At 37.7% G+C, this 19,526-nt stretch overlaps 1 protein-coding gene across 1 annotated transcript in view; it reads right to left on the bottom strand.

Moving 5' to 3' along the window:
• The window catches only part of LOC143703835 (rho GTPase-activating protein 26-like), a 494,068-nt gene that overhangs the window by 222,309 nt on the left and 252,233 nt on the right, over positions 1 to 19,526 (bottom strand). The gene's annotated exons all lie outside the window — the stretch shown is intronic.

The raw sequence follows: 19,526 nt of genomic DNA, 5'->3' as shown, positions 1-19,526 counted from the left end.
GAGAATGAACCTCATTGGTTCTTATAGAAGCTCAAACGTGCTGTGTAACACGAGAATGAACCTCATTGGTTCTTATAGAAGCTCAAACGTGCTGCGTAACACGAGAATGAACCTCATTGGTTCTTGCTGAAGCTCAAACGTGCTGCAAAACAAGAGAATGAACCTCATTGGTTCTTATAGAAGCTCAAACGTGCTGCGTAACACGAGACTGAACCTCATTGGTTCGTAGAGAAGCTCAAACGTGCTGTGTAACACGAGACTGAACCTCATTGGTTCTTATAGAAGCTCAAATGTGCTGCGTAACACGAGAATGAACCTCATTGGTTCTTATAGAAGCTAAAACAAGCTGCGTAACATGAGAATGAACCTCATTGGTTCTTGCGGAAGCTCAAACGTGCTGCGTAACGAGAATGAACCTCATTTGTTCTTATAGAAGCTCAAATGTGCTGCGTAACACGAGAATGAACCTCATTGGTTCTTATAGAAACTCAAACGTGCTGCGTAACACGAGAATGAACCTCATTGGTTCTTATAGAAGCTCAAACGTGCTGTGTAACACGAGAATGAACCTCATTGGTTCTTATAGAAGCTCAAACGTGCTGCGTAACACGAGAATGAACCTCATTGGTTCTTATAGAAGCTCAAACGTGCTGTGTAACACGAGAATGAACCTCATTGGTTCTTATAGAAACTCAAACGTGCTGCGTAACACGAGAATGAACCTCATTGGTTCTTGCTGAAGCTCAAACGTGCTGCAAAACAAGAGAATGAACCTCATTGGTTCTTATAGAAGCTCAAACGTGCTGCGTAACACGAGACTGAACCTCATTGGTTCGTAGAGAAGCTCAAACGTGCTGCGTAACGAGAATGAACCTTGTAGCAATCCATAATTTAAGAAGTATAACATTATTATAATAAAATGTTCATAATGTAATAATTTCCTCAAAATGAAATAAAATCTTGAGCTCATAATCATCAATAATCATTTTTATATTGAGAAATGTATTACATTATAAACTCACCAAAACATTGCCATATTGTCATAATTGTAATAGCTTTAAAAATAAATAAAAGTATTCCCTTACAGTACATTTTTAAAATCTAAAAATCGCGCGTGTGTGTGTGTGTGTGTGTGTGTGTGTGTGTGTGTGTGTGTGTGTGTGTGTGTGTGTGTGTGTGTGTGTGTGTGTGTGTGTGTGTGTGTGTGTGTGTGTGTGTGAGGTATAACATAAAGGTGAGTAAGGATGACGGAACTATTCCTTTAATTCAGGTTTAAGTCTAATACTAACATTAAACATCTTTGATGTTTCGACACACATTATGGTCTGCACTTCCCAAACAAGCCTTAAATTATCTTGTCAGATGAATTGATAGCCTTCATACTTTGTATATACTTTACATATTTGTAATACTGTCTTATGACATTGGTTCTCGATAGAGAGAGAGCGAGAGAGAGTGAGAGAGAGAGATAAAGTTCACATCTGCTCTCACTGAAGGAAATTCCAGCTGATGTCACAGCCGAATTCCTGCCAATTGCCTGAGCCATTTCCTCTTGTAAAGCCAACTCAGTTCATTTGTAACAGCAGATGGCAGTGTTGAGTTATTCAAAGCCATTATGTCTCCAGCAAAGGTTACATAAGGTAATCCCATTTAATTTTTAAAGTTATGTTTAAGGGAACAATAGTGATCAAGCTACAAACTTTCAGTTAGCTGCGCAAATCTTTAAACCACCCGCATACATTCACTTCTGTGAATAACCACATAAAGTGATGCAGACAAACCTCACATACCAAGTCATTAGTCATTCAGCATTGACGCCAACAGGGATGATCCATTCTCAAGATATGTGCAAAATAATATCATATTTGCAGCATTCATTTGCACGTATTTATCGTAATACTTACTCATTTGAAGGACAGACGTGTGTGTTATTCCGATGTTTTTCTTTCTATTTCAGCAGGGTTTCCTAAACTGAGCTAAGATTGGTAGATCATTTTTTAACAAAGTATAAATGGTATTATAATTGGACTATAATAACTTCATTCAACAGACATCACATCTTGTTAGACTAAGTTCACACAGCATAGCGCTTTCTTCAGTTTTAGGGGGAAATATGCTGAATGCATTTTAACTTGGTTGATTGACTGAACTAGGGTACTATTATCTTAGTATCTGAAATATTTATCAGATTTGCTGATATTAATATGCAGGGAAGTTGTAGAGCTTTGTGAATGACAATGATATCTGTTGAGTTTTAACATGTTTTGTGGATAATTTTGCATTATATTTTAAATTAGTCAGTTATTGTGTTTGTACAAATGTACAAAAGAAAGAATTTCTCAGGTTCTCCTGTTGGTGGCGCCACTAATTTGGGTTTTCCAGATTTGGGACCCTGAACTTCAATAGCTCAAAGAGACTAGATTTCTGGAATACTCTGGATTTAACGATCCTCCATTACACTATAGGCTACTTTTTATGACTAATTAGCATGCTATCGTTTCAAGCTTAATGCTGTTTGAAGATACTAATACTAGCTCAATAATTTAAAGAAGAATAAGTTTGACTACATATAATAGTAAATTAAGTGTTAGCATTTTTTCCCCCCATGTAACGTTGTTTATTGCATTAGCCCTGAGAGCATATATGCTAACTCTATCAACAACAAAAAAATACTTTTAAAATACTCCTTGATCCTGTGCTGTTGTTGTTGTTGTTGTTGTGCAAAATTCGGATTTACATATAGGTCTAATCCAGCTGTGACTTTTGCATTATTATTTTTAATAATGCTATTACCATGGTTTAATTAGCTACACACACAAAAAGGGAGATCTTTGTAATATCTCAATTGTTTCTCCTAAATACTAATAATGAATATGAGAGCCAATGGAGACTTCTTCTAATTAAGTATCATCGCCGCTTGGAGAACACAGCCTAAACTGGTTGGCTGGTCTTAGCTGGTTTAGCAGGGTTTGGGCACTTTTTTAGATGCTCAGGCTGGGAGAATAGCTGACCAACCAGGTGAAACCCAGCCTGGCCATCTTAAACCAGCTAAGACAAGCCAACCGTCTTATGCTGGTTTTAGCTGTTTTTGTTTGTGTTTTATCCAGCAGGACTGCTTCTCTTAAACATAAACTCCTTTGGTGATCTCTCAAAACTGATATGTCTCAAACTGTGCTAAAATAGGCTGGTTTTGTTATTATTATTCTGTTTTCAACAGGGTTGACATCAAAAAGTTTAAAACCCCCTGATCTAAGCAATACCAATTTCCTCTGGGTAGACATTAAACTCTTGTTGTCTCTTGTCTTGTGACTTGTTTTAGGAAAAAATATGGCTTGCTTTGTGCCTTTCAAAATGGCAGATGTTATGTCTGAGAGGAGAACGAACCAAAAATAATGAACTCAATGAGCACGATTAGAGTGTGATCGTGCACAGGCAGATATTGCGTTTGGCGGGAAATGCAGCTATTGGTATTCAGCGGCGCGAGGCATTATGAATCTGTGAGCTGCCAACACATGAATATTCAAGGCATCAGTGTTACTTGAGCACTAAGTGTGACTTCCTAATGCGTCCGCTCTTCATTAAGTTAATTGTTGCACAGACTCCAAGTCGATTCAGAACTCAATGAGCTGCTGCTTTAGTGAGATCACCAACCATTGTGTTCATGTCGGCCAGCTAAATTGTTATGTGAATAATACATATGATTGTTTATGTGAAAACAAATTAGATAGATGCACACTTTAGGGTCAATGTGATATAGAAGAGTTTAGTACACTATGTACTTAACGGTGTAATGTATGAATTGTGTAAGGTTATTTTGTCATTGAACATTTGAGAATGTAAGCCCCTCCCCCTCCGCTGTGTAATGAAAGCTGCGTCAATGGATTGCATGAAGTGTCCAACATTCCACAATTCGTTTTTTAGGCTAATTAAGTGCATCATCTGGGTATATAAAGCACTTTTTTCTTTTTTTTGCAATTTTCAGTGTGAACATTACTCTTTATACTATGTATACTACAAATCGGCATAGAATAGTGCATAAGTACGCGCAATTGGACGCACCTTTTGAGACACAAAGTTTATTCATTGTTATTATTCCACAAATCAAAGTCACATGGAAGGTGCACATTCCTGTCAGGTTTCTGTCACTTCTGTCAAGTTTATTTCTTGGTTTTGTGACTGAGCCGTGACACTCCTGTTTTGTCTTGTCTGTGTGTTTTTATGTCATGTTTCGTCTTGTGCTGTGTTGCATGCAGCTTGTGTTTATCACTGGCTGTGCTTTCATGTTGTCATGTTTAGTGTGAAAACGTGGCTTATGAGTGTTCTCATTGGGTGAGTGTTCATGTCTTGTTTTGTGTGAGCACATGACTCGTGATTTGTTTTACTGGCTATGTGCTTGTTTTAGTCATGTTTGGTGTGAGCACATGGCTTGTCATGTGTGTTTCCTTGTGCCATTGTGCTCTCCTGTCGATTGGCATCTTGTTACCTGATTATTGATTCATTTGCCTCACCTGTCCTCCCTCGTTACCCTTTTTTGTTTGCTTCCCTATTTATTCTCCTTGTGTTTTCAGTCCTGTGCTGGTTTGTACACTGTGTATTTCCCTGCTGTGTAGTCAAGTCCAAGTCCAAGTCCAAGTCCAAGTCCAAGTCCAAGTCCAAGTCCAAGTCCAAGTCATCCCCCTCGGGGTAGTTTTTGTTGTCTGTTTTATTTTATTATCATTAAAAGCCCATCAACTCTGCACCTGAGTCCTCGCTCCTTTCACCACCCCCACACCTGACAATTCCAGTGTGTCTAGTGTTTGGTATTCTGTGTCTTGGTTTCTGCAAATAAGAAAACATGAAATGGAATTAGACAATCAATGCTTTGTGATCATGGTGAATTTCTTTGTCTTATCTTTTCCTCTGAGCTTTCTAATAGGAGCGGCCCGTGAACAGAAAGCCAGGTATATACATTGTCCTAAGGAGTTGAGTTAAGAATGTTATTGCATTGAATGCGTGTTTTCAAATGCATGTGGGTTTTTATGGTTGATGTAGAGCATGTTAAATAATATGCTTTTATTAATGTTTGTAGAATGATGAAGCAATTATCCTAATCGCCCTGTTAAACTTAGACTATTATAATGACAGAGGGTTGTGATTGGACTGTTTGAATGTGGGGGGAGGAGCCTCATCTATAAAGAGAGGCCCAAACCGGTGGCTATGGAAAAAAGGGTGTTTGTTGGACCTGTAGCCAATGCTTTGCTTTTCTTTATGTATTAAATGCCCACTGAAGTGCCTTGGAACAAGCAGCTTTGTATGATGCGTTGAGGTAATTTCCACTGAAACAGGAAATTGAGGCGGGACATATTGAATGGCTCCTCCCCCTTCTCAAATAGCCAATAGTGTTTAGTTTACCTCACAGACTGCAAGTCGTACTTGACAGCACCATGGAAACGAATCCGAGCGCTGATGATACGTTGGATTCAATTGTAGAGGTGTGAATAAATTCTAGCCATTTCATTCTTAACCTAAGTACATTTGGGAAACGGAATAAAACTCGAGCGTTTGAGCAACCGATCACACATCTCCAACACATATTGCTCCTTGACATGTCAACAGTCGCTTTGGCCAGGTGGTATTTATAGCAAAGGGGGCGGAGCTTTAGATTCTAGAGAGCATTTGATTGGACAGAAGATGTGATGAGAAGCTTAACTCCGCGGTGATGTTATAAAAATCCGTGATCCATTTTAGCAGAAGTGAGAGACTGTAAGTTCTGAATGCTTATATAAGCATTCTTATATCTAAATGTGAATTTTGGTATTGTTTTGGAACACACCAGCTTATTCTTAACCTTAAGGCTTATTCATTTATAAATTCATTCATTTATTCATTCTAAAAGCTAAAAAAAAAAAATTTGATTTAAATAATTGATGTACATTTTGAATTGCTATGGGGTAAAACAAATTAGATGTGTGAATATTTGTAACGCGGGTCGATTATGTGTAAGCTTCTGATTTGTGGATAGGGGGTGGGATTAAAAAGGTTTTTTTTTTCTTCCCACTCCTTTTCCAATATGTAATGGACAATGACAAGAGTTAAAAAGTCTATGGCTGTAACTATTGTTAATTGTTTTTTGTGTTATTCTTATCACTTTGATTTGTCTATTTGATTTTAATTTTCTTGTCGGATGTTTTTTTTTTTTTACATTAATTTGAAATAAACTTTTTAAAAAAAATCTTCATGGGGCCTGTAAGCGTTATCTTAATTGTTTCTTTGTTTTGTTTTGTAATTTGGTTCTTTACTTCTATGTTCTATGTTGGATGACCATAGTCCCTGTTACACTCTCACAATTGTTTCTTTGGCCAACCTTCCATTGCCCAATGAAGGAATGTAGACCACTTGTACAATAACATGAGAAAACTCTCTTGGCAAATAAGGTCGGCAACTTACAGCAAGCAGCTCAATGTTCTGGTTACAAATTGGCCTTTTTACCGTGACATGACCAGGATGACACAATTGATCATTCACGTAGAGGCATACACCTCCTCCCAGTTTTTATTTTTTTTCACCAGTCCTCTCTGAGTCTCTATCCATTCTATGCAGTGAGAATCCTTCTATTTTTACATGGGACTCTGGTATCCCATCCAACAGCCAAGTCTCCTTGATACACAGTAGGCTGCACTGATAAAGGCAATCGTATTGAACAAGAGCCGTCAATTCATGCACTTTTTTTTAACCAAAGAGTGGACATTCCCCATGATCACTGAGTGTAACACGGGTTTATACCTCCGTCGTTCTCTGCAACCTCTCGACCTGGTCTTAAACTTGATTCCGACAGATTGACAAAAAGCCGTAACTGCAAAAGTTCCAGCCGACTATAGGCCTAGCGCAGGGGTAGGCAAGTTCGGTCCTAGAGAGCCGCTGTCCTGCAGAATTTAGGTCCAACCCTAATCAAACACACCTGAACAAGCTAATCAATATCTTCAGGATTACTAAAACTATAGGCAGGTGAGGTCTTTTTTCAGTGTTGGAGCCAAACTCTGCAGGACAGCGGCTCTGTAGGACCGAACTTGCCTACCCCTGGCCTAGCGGATGAAAGGCATTCAGTGGGTGGGGTTCAAAGAACAGTGGGTGGGGTGGGTGAACAGTGGGTGGGGTGGGTGAACAGTGGGTGGGGTGGGTGAACAGTGGGTGGGGTGGGTGAACAGTGGGGTGGGGTGGGTGAACAGTGGGGTGGGGTGGGTGAACAGTGGGGTGGGGTGGGTGAACAGCGGGGTGGGGTGGGGTGGGTGAACAGCGGGGTGGGGTGGGGTGGGGTGGGTGAACAGTGGGTGGGGTGGGTGAACAGTGGGTGGGGTGGGTGAACAGTGGGTGGGGTGGGTGAACAGCGGGGTGGGGTGGGGTGGGGTGGGTGAACAGTGGGTGGGGTGGGTGAACAGCGGGTGGGGTGGGTGAACAGTGGGTTGGGTTTGAGGGGCTCGCCCGTGTAGGGTTGTAATGGTATGAGATTTTCACTGTATGATAACATCTCCGAAAATATCACAGTTTACAGTATTAATAAATTATTAAATAAATAAACGTTATTATTAAATTATGGTTATTATTATTATCATCAGTTAAAATGACAATTAAATGAAAGAAAACAGGTTTTTTGGGGGTTGAACGAATGCTTTTATTATAACAAACTTGAAACCATTTGTTTGTTTTGTTTATTAAAATGTCAATAAAACGAATCAATTAAATTCAATAATTGATAATGAATTAGATTAACAACTTATTTTTAACATTAATAATTTATTAAAATGTTTAAGAATAATATAGTCCTATGAAATGTATTTTATTCAGAAAATTAATGTTTCTTTTTATGATTTAATCCAAATATATTATCCTTTTTTGGGGACGAGTTGCAAAAACAGATTTACTAAATTAAACAATGGACAAAAAATATATTCCTTAAATAATGTTTAAATAAATTATATTATTATTGTTGTTATTATTATTATTTTGAGGAGTATGTTCTATTGTATGCCTACAATAATACATTTCTGTCATAATTTCTCCTAGTTAAACCAAACTTTTATTTTGACGGGTTGTAGTGAAGACCTGTTTCAAAGTGTATTTGACAATGGTTTTTCTCAAATAAAATGGTGAAAATTAGGTGTTCTCTCAGAGCAGCTCTGGAAATGTTCATGTATTCATGTCCTCAAATTGTTCGTGAGACGCTGAAAACAGCATGTACTTGAGTAGCCTATGTAGTAACCTGGACCAAGCGGAGCAGCTCATTCACACCGATTCACACAGAAACGCAGAACAAGCAGGTTATATATTTACATAGCAGTATTTTTGCGCTTAAATATTGACAGACCATGTCGCGATTTGAATTATTGCACAGTTCTACTTTCCATGTATTCATCCATCCATCATTTTGCGTTTTTTAGCCTACATGACATCTGCGTAAGTACAATACTTCAAACAAAACGTACTTAAGTAAAAGTAAAATTACAGATTTTAAAAACTACTTAAAAAAGTAGAAGTACACAAAAAAACGACTCAATTACGTGACGCGAGTAAATGTAATTCGTTACTTTCCACCTCTGGAACAGCCAATCATAGCGCTGCCTCCTCTCACGTGACATTTCTCCATTCATTCTCCTTTATCTGCCACCAAAGTCACGGTTTGTGAGTTCCTTCTCAGTGTACCGTGAGTTTTGTGGGGGATAAATGATAAAACTCAGGAAAAGCAAGAGAGACGCTGCCTCCTGCTATAACTTTCACCGCCGGCCTCTTTTTAATACACTTTTTAATGTCATATATCATAATATTTGCTTTGTTTAATTTTTGTTCTGTGGAATATTTTCTCATTTAAGTTTTTGAGGAGGCACCACTTGCCACTCCTGTTAACTATTGTGACAAATGGTGTTAGCTAAATGTCCTAGATTCAAACCCTGTCATTATTGTGCTATAAGCAAGGCACTTAACCAACCAAGATTGCTCCAGAGGGACTGTTTTTGCAGTGAATCTGCTGAAAGTAGCCTTGCGTAACAGCCATTTGCTAATTAGCAAATAACGAATAATTGGAAATTATCAATCACAAGGGCTATACCCCACAAGTCATTTTATAGGCCCTAACCTATTACCTGTTTGTTTGTTTGTTTTGCGTGACATTAAAGGATCATATTTGTTAAGCATAATTATAGCCAATTTGATAGAACAATACGGTAAGCTTTAAATGTTTTAATTGAGTTTATTTTTGAGTTGCTTTGTCCTGCCTGTTTTCAACCAATACTCCCACGTGTTTTTTGGGTTTTGGTTTAATAAATGTGCTTTCATTAAGGATATAACCAAATAGTCAAATTAAAATTTAAGGTGGACCAATTGTAATAAGTAAAAATAAGTTTTACGGCCAATGAAAAACATTTTGATCTACCACTAACCTTGATATTTGATATGTTACGAGATATTAAAAGTTGGACGTGGATGTGGAAATATAAAAAGTCCATGATTTTAAGAGCCCTCAATAAACTAATTTGTGACTACAGTAAAACAATTACACTAATATTATAAAATATTAGAGATAAATATTTTAATTGCAAAAATGTTTTACTTGGTCAGATTATGCATCTACTTTTGGCCATCAATGGAGACAATTTCTCCATCCAAATAATTTTGAAATCATCAGGATGGTCTAATGGTGTGATTTGCTAACCAGCAAAACCTTAACCTAATGGCAATGACTCACTGTTTCTATTTCTAATTGAGCAATTTCTTCTAGATCCTTGAAAGTGTTGCAAATCCTTCTAGATCCTTGAAAATGTAGAATCAACCCAACAAGAAGGAAATAAGAGAATTTTAGGTTTTGTAAAAGTTTTTATCTCCTACAGTTAATTCAGTTTGCAATGATTGTGTTTACATATTCATTTATTCAGTCCTGCAGTGTTACACCAACACATATTTCACCATTAATTATAATTAAATTAAATAAAAAAATATATACTTATAGGCTACTATCATTTTTATACAGTGGATATAAATACACACCCTTGTTTCAAACAGCTGATTTTTGTGATAAAATTTTTAAAAAACAAAAATAAATAAGAAAACTGTGGCACATTTGTACCGTGGCGGAGAGAGGTCAATGCGCTGCAACTGAAGAAAACACATGCAAATAGAAAAAACAAGTGGAGGAATACGTGAAATATCCACTGAATCAGAGAACACATGACTTGTTGTGCCTTTGGATATCAGAATCGGAATGCAAAAAAAAGATGGTCTTCATTTTTACAGAATACTGTGGTTGAAGACGCCATTTGAAGCTAAACGCAGACGTTTATGGTTGCAAGCCATTAAACGGACAGACTGGACTGATGAAACCTGCGACGATTACCCTACTTTTACACCATAAATTTGATGTAAACAATAGGTCTATATAATACAGTATTCACATTTGCAGTTCATATGGAACGTAATGTGTTAGCCCTACAGGTACAGCATGAAAGTATATTTAAACCTATAACATTTTTATTTCACAATTCTGACTTTTTTCTTGCAATTGCGAGTTTATATATCCCAAATGATACTTTATAACTTGCAATTGTAAGTTCATATGTTTCTGAGAAGTAAAGTGAGAATTGCAGGATATACATTCAATATTCTGAGGAAAAAAAGGCAAAATGTCGAGTTTATATCTCACAATTCTTATTTTTCTTCTCAGAATTGCGAAATATAAACTTGGAATTGCGCGGGGAGAAAAAAGTCAGAATAATGAAATATAAACTTGAAATCACTACCTTTTTTACTCTTTCGTTCCGTGGCTTTCATAGACTGCCACTGCAGAACTGTCATTCCCTTTCAGTCGCTCACGTTCGACGTGACGTCTCCTGTTCCCTCCTTTAGGGAACGAGGGTTACATTAGTAACCAAGACGTTTTCTGCCTCCAGGTAGGCTCCGCCCACAAAACACATCATTGCTGTTTGCAGACACCCAAATGAAAACCTTGTGACAGTTTGGTCACTTTATATCTACTTTAGGCGAACTCTTCCTTTAAATATTTCCTTTGAAATGGGATGTGATAGACGGTAACGATACCGTCTCAGAGGTGAGGGTAATCCCAGGGACATGTGCAGGCTTGTGAGAGGGTACTTTCAATAAAAAAACACCAGATAGAATTATCAACCGTCACTACATTAATTATAGCATCATTATCAAATGCCTGTTCAGACAATACCAAAGAGGCATTTCGGAAAAAAAAAAACTTGATTTGTTCTTCGTCTCATACCTCATCTCGTTTTATTTTCGTCTTGTATATGAAACACAACTCATGCTTTACTGTTTCAGACACGTGATTGATACATTAAAAATAATGCGTTATTTTTTCCGCATAGCTGTTAACAGGTCAGTTTAATTAACTTTAAATAACCTGCTCAGCAAGACTCTCTTCAAACTCTTACCCCACCCTGACAGTGAAAAGAGAAGACTTACATGAAGACACTAAGGCTGTGTTTACACTGCAAGTCTTAATGCACAGATCTGATCTTTTGACCATATCAGATTTTTTTTTTTGCCCTGGCTGTTTACATTTGCCCCTTTCACACAGAAATCACGGTAAATTACCGTAAAATTGCCAGAACGAATTTACCTGTAAATTCAAAAATGTTCACATAAGCAAAGGCGTTCTGTCTTTTTACTGGTAAAAGACCATTCACACATTAGTTCCAAAATACCGGTAAACTCTGTGATGATGTCTTTAACCGGAAGTTTATGACTTGTTCCTGAAGAAGGCTAGTTATTTTATAATACATGACAGTATTGATAACTGTTCCTCTAAGTTTTTGACAAATCTCTTATAAATCTCTTATAAGACGAGGAGAAGTGCTTTATTTTCAGTATCACTGCAATATGAAGACATTTGTTAACAGTGCTGAGTAAACGCGTAATCTGCGACATAATTTTCTGAATGATCCAGAGCCGTTGCTCTTTCAGTGGCTTCTGATTGGCCCAAATGACTTCTTACGTCAGCGCGTTCTGACTTCTACATGCAAAATACTAATCTTCATTCCGCGTTCACACAGCGCATACAGGTAATTTACTTGTAATGTTACAACTTCCCTTACTGGTAAATTGCCGGATCCAATTTACCGGCATTTTCAACGCTATCTCATGACCAATTCGTACGAATTTGTAAGAGTGATTAAAAAGTGGCTAATTTGTATGAATTTGTACGATTTGTCTAAACCCACGTGATGGGTAGGTTTAGGGGCGTAGGTCATTCATACAAATTCATATGAATTGGGCAACTCATAAAATATGTACGATTTAGCAAAAATCGTACTAATTCGTACGAGTGAGGTCGTATGAATTCGTACAAATTAGCCACCTCGTAAAATTTGTACGAAATTGCCGTGATATCGGGGCTGGCATTTTTGACAAGGTCCTTTTCACACATGATCTGTTACCCGGAATTTACCGGTAATTAACCAGTAAAGACTCAGATTTGCTTTGGATGAAGGCATCCGCCAAATAATTAAATGTGAACTATATGCACAAAATAGACACAGGGGTTTGTATTCACTTACTTGCGTATGTTTTGGGCCAGATAAAGTGAACTGCTTTAAGACATTCACCAGCTGATGCAAATGTGCCACATTCTAGTGTTTGATATTTCAGAATCATCGAAAGGCATTTCAGTAACATATTAGAATATTCGTAATCTACACATTTACAGTTCAGTTAACATTCACAATGCAGATTAAATGCTTTATACCCAGTATCTCTGAAAACAAAAATAAATTATTTTTTATAGAAATATAAAAGCATAAATGTGTTAAAGTACATGAGGCTTGCCAGAAAGAGCTGGAACTCTTTAAATGTCGCTGCAGGCCTCTTGACATCTCTTATGAATGTTTGAAGCGTTACTTTATGGTTAGCATTTTATCCGGGATATACATTTGATCTAACCATCTATTCAACAATCAAACCTTCTCTCATTCCGATGAAATGAAATACTAAATGGAGTCAAACCACAACACAGAACTCTTCAATGTGGAAGCAAATTAGTAAAGAAGTTAAATATTAAAAAGTATTTAAATATAATCATGTATTTTTAAAATAAGGTATATTATATTGCATTTTTAATTAATAAGAAATTACATTATATAAAGAAAACTAGGTCTTATTTCATTGATTTTAATTCTCTTTATTGTGATACAGTGATGTTTTACTGCATGACAGTTAAAGGTACAATATGTAGGATTTTAGCAGTAAAATATCCAAAAACCACTAGGCCAATGTTATTTATTTTGTTTAGTTGATTACTTACAATATCCCAGAGGTGTCAAGTCCAGGTTCAGAAAGTAAAATTCCTCCTCAGTATTTTGTTCCAATCACCTGGATTTGCTAATTAGCACAGTTTTTCAGCCAGGAGATAGAACTAATTAGTGAAATCAGCTGGCTGATTTAATGGGTGGAATAAACATATGGCAGGACTTTTACTTTCTGACCCCTGGAATTGACACCTCTGCAATATCCCAAATGTTTCAAACAATTTGTAAATCGTGAGAAAATTGCGATTTTAACCAAGGAAACGGGACGTGTGAGGAGGGGTGAGGAGTCTCCAGTCAATGGCGTCATATCCGCGTTACCCTTGGTTTCCGCCAGGTTTGCGCTCGCACTGTGTTAGTAACCATGGCGACAGACGTGGACAACCGGGTTATTGCCGTTATGCCTAGCAGGACGCTCACGCTGTTGTTGTTTTGTTCAAACATTTTGGATCATGGCAAGCAGACTTTGAGACAAAAAGAGGACTAAAACGAAGATCAACATCTTTCGAGATGCCGAGAGCTCCACGTCCGCGACAAACTTCGACTTGACAGAGACGCGATGTGTTGCATGTTCTTTTAGACAGGTGAGCAAATGTACATAAAACAAATGTTATCAAGGTTGAGCAATGTTATTTAGTTCAACATGATGAAATGTTAGAATATGATCTGTATGTTATTCTAATGTTGATCTAGCTTAACATACTTAGTCTCATACAGCCAACACACAACCTAACTAACAACATTCAACACACTCAAATGCCGTTTAGTGTGATCGTGTAACTGTTAGAGCAAGTGAAACAGCGCTGCGTTACCTCAAGTTTGATTCATCTAATAAACTGACCTGTGTGAGTATTAATTCATTAATTCGGTAGAATGAAATGTCCTTATTCTTTTATATCCACGGGACTCGCGTTGCGTGTGGCGCTGGTATACGTCTAGCAATCGCGCCCTGCTTCACACCACAGTCATGTTAAAAAAATCAATGTATTCACTCATCCATAAAAGATACATCAGCTTGACGACAAGATTCATAATTCAGCTTAATGTGGAATATACGTCATCATTATACGCCTTTGTTATTGTACGAGGTTTCGCCCCTGGTGGCGAAAAATCCTTGCATATTGTACCTTTAAATTTACTTTACAAAGAAAAAGATATATTAGTTTTTCACATTACAATAATGAGAATGAGAGTGGGGAGAGTGTTTCATTGACAAGAATATTCTGTTAAATGTAGCATATGTTAGCTGTCCTCTTTTTTTCTGAACAAAACTGGAAGCAATTGGAGGGAATGTGGTATGGCAGCAGTATAGCACACAAAGCACTCATCTATGTAACACGCTATGACAGCGCCTTAGATGAACTCTCCATTCTACATTATTTAATGAGTGGCTCTCTGTCACACATGGTTGCCCTGCCTGCCCAGGCAAGGATGCTAACCTGCACGATACAGGGCCAGCGCGCTCCCTGCTGAGACAGAAAGAAAAGAGTAAAAGTGTAGGAATGCAGAGGGACCCCTCGCACATTGAGTTTCCAATTCAACACTGTTGGTTCAGCAATGCTTGATACACACAGGCTACATTGAGACCACACCTGCTCGACAAACTAGATTGCAAACATGGCCTTAATCGGAGTCATCCATTAATTATTTCATTCTGTTAATTCACGTAGTTGAACTTCATGGGTGGATATTATGCTAATTTAGTATGCTTCAACCACCAGCTGTGTATTTGAATTTTTAAATTTAATTTTAAAGCGATTTGTGTTTAATGAGTCAGTAAAGATTAAATCAGATCTCTGTGCTCAGAAGAGCAGAGGAGAGGAGAGGAGAGGAGAAGAGGAGAGAAGAGAAGAGAAGAGAAGAGAAGAAAAGAGAAGAGGAGAGAAGAGAAGAGAAGAGAAGAGAAGAGAAGAGAAGAGGAGTGAAGAGAAGAGAGGAGAGGAGAGGAGAGGAGAGGAGAGAAGAGAAGAGAAGAGAAGAGAAGAGAAGAGAAGAGAAGTGAAGAGAAGAGAGGAGAGGAGAGGAGATGAGAGAAGAGAAGAGAAGAGAAGAGAAGAGGAGTGAAGAGAAGAGAGGAGAGGAGAGGAGAGAAGAGAAGAGAAGAGGAGTGAAGAGAGGAGAGAAGAGAAGAGGAGTGAAGAGAGGAGAGAAGAGAAGAGGAGTGAAGAGAGGAGAGAAGAGAAGAGGAGTGAAGAGAGGAGAGAAGAGGAGTGAAGAGAGGAGAGAAGAGGAGTGAAGAGAGGAGAGAAGAGGAGTGAAGAGAGGAGAGAAGAGAAGAGGAGTGAAGAGAGAAGAGAGAAGAGAAGAGGAGTGAAGAGAGGAGAGAAGAGAAGAGGAGTGAAGAGAGGAGAGAAGAGAAGAGGAGTGAAGAGAGGAGAGAAGAGAAGAGGAGTGAAGAGAAGAGAGGAGAGGAGAGGAGAGAAGAGAAGAGGAGTGAAGAGAGGAGAGAAGAGAAGAGGAGTGAAGAGAGGAGAGAAGAGAAGAGTGCATTCAAAAGTGGCTGTTAAAAAAAATTTTTTACCGGGCAGCTGAATGTCCATTTTTGAGAAGATAAAGAAAGCGATACTTTGAAGAACATTATGAGAAGAGGGAGAGAGGTCTGGAAATCCAAACATATATGAATTTGATGGCGAACACCTGAGGCTATAAGTGGATGCGAGGACATTAAAACAGATGTTGCCATAAAGCATGACAAAAGCTCATTAAATTGTTTTCAGATCATTTCAAAAAAAATATTTTTGACATTAAAATTTGAATCTATTTGTTATATGTTATTGAGATATACCAACCATAAAAGGTGCGCTAATAATATAATGCGTACAAAAAATTGCATAATCTAAGATTTCTAAGAAATTGTTTCTGGACTAGTAAGTGAGATATTCATAGATATTCAAATTCAGAAAAGAGTTTGGATTTTGTAAAGCATTCTTAATTCATACAGGTCAAAGATTACCCTCCTACATTTGTGTGTGTGTGTGTGTGTGTGTGTGTGTGTGTGTGTGTGTGTGTGTGTGTGTGTGTGTGTGTGTGTGTGTGTGTGTGTGTGTGTGTGTGTGTGTGTGTGTGTGTGTGTGTGTGTGTGTGTGTGCGATTTGCTTGCATTTAAAAATCATGACAATTTTCATAATGAAGATTAACAAGAGGTTCAATTTACCTCCTAAATTATTTATTTAGTGCATTTCGCAATTAAATTATTCTTCATCAGATCTGAAAATATCATTCTGTTGCCTTAAAGAGTTCTCAAATTCTGTCATCATTTACTCATCACTTTCTATATTCTGCAGAACACAAAATGAGATAATTTGATGAACGTTGGTAATCAGATTGTTTTGGTGACCACTGTCCTCCATTTTATAGACAAAAAATAAATAAAACTGAGACTGATGCTGACCACAAGTACTTCCCATATCTAAAGTCATGATTACGGTATTAGTCGCATTCAATCGCTTTGCTGTCAGAAAGAACAGGACTCATGGAGGACACCAGGCTTTTTTGACAACCATATAAAAAACATCATCTCTCTTACTGACAATTCTGGTATTTCAGTCAAATACAGGCTATTTTCTCAGAGTATAAAACATAAAATACACTTTAAATGATTATTCATATATGTAAATATGCCCTTCTTTATCGGCAAGACAAGGCGATGTAGCTGTTGTGGAAAAACGAATAAAAATACACACAAAATACCTCCCTGTTTAAAGCTTACATCCGCTCAACATTGGGAACTTGGGTATCAAAATGATCCCAGATCTTCCCAGTGGTAAATATGACATGAGAGGGCGTTCATGTGCAGTTTTTAACTATAGGAAACTCGTATTTAAGATAACTTCGGTACAACACCTTGAGGTTGGACACCTTGTTTGATTCTAGTTACTGATGAAGTCCCACCTGTGTCTTGTTATAGATCTGTGTTTGAGTTCCCTCGTGTCTGATCTCGTATGAGTAGTGCTTGTTTATGTTCTCAGAGTTTCCCAGTGCTCTTGTGTTCCTTGTGATTCAAAAGAAAAGTTCGAGGTTGTGTGGGTTTAGTGTGCGATAAGGGCACTGACCTTTGGCGTTTTTAAGACCCGGGACAGTCATGCGCACTTACTTCCTGTTGAGTGCACACGCTCTCAAGTGGCCAATACTGCAAGTGTGTGTATTTGAATAGGCCCTGTGTCTCCATCCCTGGCTCCACCACGCTCTTCTCCTCTGCCGGCTCCGTGTGTCTGGAAATTAAATTTCTTCTTCCTTTCAACCACAATGTGACGGATAGAGGAATTCCATCTTTAAAGGGAAAATTGTGATACTTAAAATGTTGCTTATTATGTGTAAATAGACAGAAAAGCCTAACTTTTTATCTTCCCTAAAACCTTTAAACATGTTGATTACTAAATGTTTGGAAACAGTTTAGTTCAGGGTCCAATCCTCACTATTAACTAGTTGCTTATTAGCATGCATATTACTAGGTTATTAGTACTTATTGAGCACATATTAAATGTTGGTAATCAGATTGTTTTGGCGACCACTGTCTTCCATTGTTCAAAAAAAAAAAAAAACTACCTTTACGTGCTGTGGGAAATTTAAACTTAACAATTACCTTACTATAAACAAGCAATAATTAGAAGTTTACTGAGGCAAAAGTCATAGTCAATAGTTAGTTAATAGTGAGAACTGGACCCTAAACTAAAGTGTGACCAAATATTTTCCTCACATGACAAATCAAATCAGTAAAATGTGCCTAACAGTAGACATAACGGTCATAGAAACAGTCTACACACTCATGTGCTTATGCGGTTTTCTCTGACCATTTTTTACGTTGTGTGGATTTGGATCAGCATCCTTCAAGTTAAACGTGCATCACATGATGTAATTTCATAAATCTCTCGTAAGTGTCAGAGAAGAAAAACCTGCTTGTGTCTGTGACATAGATCATAAGATCAGCATGTAAAACACACCACAGTGTCTCTGTTCATCTGCCGTTTGTGGCATAACAGGAAAGAAACATCTCAAATAAGATTCATCTCATTTATTTCTTTTAAAAAGTAATGAGATTAGGAATGCTTAAAAGGATAGATCGCCCAAAAATGAAGATGAGTACATGACAGAATGTTCATGTCATTCCAAACCTGTGTGAATTCATTTTATTTTTTGTGTACGATTGACAGCCTTCCCAGAAAATTATTTGAATGTGTGTTTGTGCTTTTGTTTCTTTTTATCTCATACATTACATCTTCATCTCTTTTTAGATACAGGGTTTTCCACATTCTTCACCTATCTTTCCAAAATAGTGCTGAATTTGTTTACCAAATGTGTTTCGTTTACTGCTCCCTGTTAATGGTAGCACACGGCTCAGTTACTAGATGCTATAAAATCAAAACTATGGAACAGAAACAGAAGAGTTAGATCGACTCGCTGAAGCAAACATTTGCTCAGGTCTCGTGGATTCATTTTCTGGAAACATCAGAGCGGAGATCTTTTGCAGCTCACAATGAAGCACTTCCTGCACGGTTATTCCGCTGTCTCGGGTGATAGCCTTCAGTTCTTCCACATACCCTTCAGTAATGTTGTATCTTGTTGCAGAAGTATATACAATCCTCAAGCTGCGTACATGGAATACAATATTAGAATCTAGTGTGCTTCTGATAGTCAAGGGCAGTGAGGCTTCCAAGTTGTGCATGGCAGACTCATGTGAGAATTCCACAATAGCACTGTGGTGATACTCTGACTTGGGATCGTCAATGATTACGTTGCGTTTGATGGACCCATATTTTAGCAGGCAGTCTTCTATCTCTAAATCTGAGTCAGAAAGGGTTAACCCACTTACAATGACTGCTCTCCGGACGTTAATGTCTTCACGTTTCACTACTTCCATTTCTATCTGTTTTAACTGTTATTCTACTGAGCAAGCATGCTTAACTTTTTTCTTCTTTCTTTTCTCTTAAACTCTTTATTGTCTATTTGTGATTATCAAGTTGCTTTATATATACACTTTGCTGTAATTTTGATCCTGTCTGGCTCGCCAAGTTTTATGTAGCACAAGGCTCAGTTACTAGATCCTATAAAATCAAAACTATGGACCAGAAACAGAAGAGTTAGATCGACTCGCTGAAGCAAAAATTTGCAAAGATGATAATAAGAAAGAATAAAACAAATGAACCACTCAGACCACTGGAATGCAGCTAATTAATGAAGAGGTAAGTGTATTTTTTCTCTTTGTTCTGTATTTTGCCTGAGTTGTATCTTTCTTTT

The sequence above is a fragment of the Siphateles boraxobius genome, unplaced genomic scaffold, assembly GCF_051911475.1.
Source record: "Siphateles boraxobius isolate OS27281-9 unplaced genomic scaffold, OSU_SipBor_1 11, whole genome shotgun sequence".
Lineage (NCBI taxonomy): Eukaryota > Metazoa > Chordata > Actinopteri > Cypriniformes > Leuciscidae > Siphateles > Siphateles boraxobius.
The sequence above is the reverse complement of the archived record's forward strand: the minus strand, read 5'-3'. Positions and strand labels throughout refer to the sequence as shown.